Below are 4253 nucleotides of genomic sequence, written 5' to 3' on the forward strand. Positions count from 1 at the left end.
AGCAACGACTGTTGTCAATACCACTCTTATTTAGTTGATAGACATCCTTATTCTTCGCAGCAAGAATAGCTCGTTCACTGAACCTGTAATTAATTTTCTTAATTAAGAGACATTCTTTCCATCAGTTCTCCTTTTGATGTTCCTTAGTTACAAAAATTATCAGGCAATACAATTCGTCTTAATCTCTCGTTAGCTGGCAGCTTTCCGTTCCCAATGTCCAGTACTTGTCGCGAAAATCCCTCGGCTGCAGTGTATATATGTATGTTCGTCTAGCCACAATGTTGACTATTTCAGGTAAGCATTTATCTAGTGTTAATCAAGAAATTACAGACAATGTTTGCGTAAAATCTCCTGAGGGCAATATCAATACATTCCCGAATGGTTGGACGTTTCCATGCAAATCCCGCGAAAATGGATCAAGGACCTCAAGCAATTTTTTATGTGCCATCGTTCACGGATCTCAAATAATTAGTTTAAATTTGTGTACTACTTTTTCCATACCGGATGTTCTGGAAATATTGCAAGTACGAGTTTCGATGATTTATGTGTTCAATGGCAGCTTAAGAGCTGAATTAACAATGTTTCCACCTGGTAGCAATTCCAGGCGAAGCGATAGCTAAGGTTATGTAATTGTTTGAACGAACCTTTGCCATAAATAATCAATCTTATTTGGCGCTGTAAACGCCTAAGCCATTTTGGCCGAGGTCGACAAAGAACGCCAGTCGTTTCTCTCTGTGCCAACTGACGACAATGGGAAATGCCCCGTGAAGCCAAGTTCTTATCCACTTGGTCTCTCCCTCTTCCTCTGCTACCACCAGCGGATTGCGAGTTTAATACTTTCAGAATTGGAACGTCGCTTCCCATTCGAACGACGTGGCCAAGCCAGCGGAGCCGCTGTATTTTAATTCGATACACTATGTCCATTTCGTTGTAAAGCTCATACAACTCATCGTTCCATCGTCTGCGGTACTCCCGTCGCCAACGCGCAGAGGCCTGTAAATCTTCCCTAAGATCTTTCTCTCCAATACTTCAAGAGCCGTCTCATCGAATGTTGTCATTGTCTAAGCTTCTGCGCCATATACCATGGGCATGATGATTGACTTATAGAGTGTGGTTTTTGTACTTCGAGAGAGAACTTTACTCCCGAATTGCCTATTCAGTCCAAAGTTGCATTTGTTGGCTAGAGTGATTCTGCATTGGATTTCCATACTGACATTATTATCGGTGTTAATGCCGGTTCTCAGGTAAACGACATTCTCTACTTTCTCGATATTACAACTGGCAACAGTAATGTGGGTGTCAAGGCGGGACTGCTCTGACTCTTTGTTTGATGACAGGAGATACTTCGTCTTGTCACCAAACCCAATCGCTTTGCTTCTTTACCCAACTTGGAAAAGGCAGGACAGACTTCGACGTTTTTGTTACCGATGATATCGATGTCATAGGTATCCACCAGAAATTACACGTCAGGAGTTCACAATAGTAATAGTAATCATAATCAAAATAATATTATCTGATGTTATTCAAAATTTCTTTACTCGCAATATACTTAGGCCAAAAACATAGTGGAGCGTCGAGCGAAGAGCATCGAGCAAAGCGTCGATTTCAAACGCATATGTTTCAATGGGATAGCCATATATCTAATACTTCTATATTGATAGTAACGTATCTTCACTATGTGTTTTTATTCCGCAATCAAAGGGAGACAGCCTATCAAATAAATGTTTGCTTGTGTTAGTATAAATGTATATTTGTGAACTATTACAAACAAACCACTGTCAAGTCACTCCCGGAGCCGTTTAAATTACAAATATTAAAAAAATTGAAAAATAAAATAACCAAAAATTTTTCCCTGAACGTGATTGGGGCGAGCTTTGTGGTAACCGGCGGATTTGAATAAGCAGCAAGAGATGTATAAGTTACACTTGAGGCGATCACCATAACCACTCTTAAAAGATAGGATGAGAGGATCCGTGCCTTCCTTTCCAGCGCCTTAGCCAGCATGTAGCGTCTGCCCGTTTTCCCTGATACGGCTCATTTTTAAGTAAATAGTATAACATACTGACGCGTGCAACCCGATTCCCTTTTCCTTACTTTTTTGTTCAAAAGTTAAACACAATTTTTTTTTGGCTTTAATTAAAATTTAATTTTCTAAAATATTGACGATTACTGCACCGCTCCTGATTTTTTATTCTTTTCAAATGTCATTCTGAGTACATTCCCTGCCAGCCAAAAGTGGTGAAAAATCTGGTGAAACCGCGGGTTTCGGTCACTTCAAAACTGGTGACAAAACAGGTGACATTTGTATGGGCGGTGTGCAGATTGTCACCACTTTCCCCCTGTACGTGTGAGCCTTGTATCACTGTCGCACTCATTCAGATACTTCGTAAGGAAAACATATAGCTGCACTCGTCTAGCATTGCCCACCTCAGCTGACGCAGGGTTGCATTCTCTTCACAGCAAATTCAAAATAACCTTAAAAACTTAAAAAAAAAATCATAAAATATTTTTTGATTTTTATTTTGCAAAATTTATTTTTCAAAATACATTGTTAACCTAATATAAATAGCTAGTAATCAATATTATGAATACAAATTACAATTAACATTAATAATAAAGATATTTTTACACACATATGTAGTTCCTTAATTGCTTATTATTACTACTACTCCTTTGCATATAGCTGTTTTAAAAAGTTGCAAAATTTCAATAAAAAGTTAAGCGATTTTAACCGTATTATAATCAAAAGAAAGGTAATCGATTTACCTTTCTTTTAATATATATTGACAGTTGAAAATCATTTGTACTGGTTCACAAAAATTTAGTTTTGTTAGAATTTTGCAAACTGTGACAACTTTTTCACTTCTTACATATAATGTTTTCAAAAGTTGCAAAATTTCTATAAAATAGCTAACCGATTTTAACAATATTATAATCAAAAGAAAAGTAATCGATTTACTTTTCTTTTAATATATATTAACAGATGCAAATCATTTGTAATGGTGCACAAAAATTCAGTTTCGTTACAACTTTGCAAAATTTTACCACTTTTTCACTTCTTATGTATACATGTTTTCAAAAGGTGCAAAATTTCTATAAAATATTATAATCAAAAGAAAGGTAATCGATTTACCTTTCTTTAAATATATATTAACAGTTGCAAATCATTTGTAATGGTGCACAAAAATTCAATTTCGTTACAACATTGCAAAATTTTACCACTTTTTCACTGCTTATATATAGCTGTTTACAAAAGTTGCAAAGTTTTTATGAAAACGTAAAGCGATTTTAATGGTGTTATAATCAAAAGAAAGGTAAACGGTTTACCTTTATTTTGATATATATTAAGAGTTGCAAATCATTTAGGGTGGTTCAGAAAAATTAAGTTTTCTTGCAACTTTGCAAAATTTGACAAGTTGGACCTACACTTTGAAGGTGCTCCTGGCGTTGCAGGTGCTGAGGGCGGAAGGTACCCATGGTGCTCCTGGCGATGAAGGAGCTGAGGATAGAAGGTACTGGTGGTGCTCCTGGCGATGAAGAAGCTGAGGGCAGACGGTTTTAATGGTGCTCCTGGCGATGAAGATGCAAGCGTTGAAGGTGCTGATGGTGAATCCCAAAACTGTAAACAAACAAAAATATCAATTCAATTTTATAAACATATAAAAAGTCTCAATACATACCTTAAGAATGTGACTAAAGTCGCTGGCGTTTTGCAGTCTAAAAGAAGAAATTACATTATAATTAAATAAAATTGTTAAATACGTATCCTTACCTTCAAAAATTCCGCAAAGTGACATTTCTTCACAGTATGTATACTGTCATCAAAACTCCGATGTTTCTAACTTGCTCGCTCTAACGCATAGAATTCTTATTAGAGTACGAATTCTTATCGGGTATGTAGCTCTAACAAAGGAACAAAAAATTTGTAAGTGTGTGGGTGAGATGACTAAAAAGTTGTGAATGTGTTTGTAAATCGTTTGATTTTCAGGGGAAAGTGGTGAGCCGTGGCTGGCAGGGTTGGTTGGTTGGTTTTCTCGTTCTATCATTATATATCTGCACTCTAATGTTGGCGGATGTACTTTCAACGTACTGCCAATATAGAAGCAGTGTTGCCGCGCTGTCCCAAGAAAATGTATCACTGACCAAGCCAAAAATATATCCAAATGTATCCATTTTTATACCTTTCATGAGCATGAAATGGTATTATAACTTTGGTCCGATGTTTGTAAGTACCAGAACAAAAAGAGATAGAC

The sequence above is a fragment of the Rhagoletis pomonella genome, unplaced genomic scaffold (genome assembly GCF_013731165.1).
Source record: "Rhagoletis pomonella isolate Grant_MI unplaced genomic scaffold, Rhpom_1.0 Rhpom_scaffold_00153, whole genome shotgun sequence".
Classification (NCBI taxonomy): Eukaryota; Metazoa; Arthropoda; class Insecta; order Diptera; family Tephritidae; genus Rhagoletis; species Rhagoletis pomonella.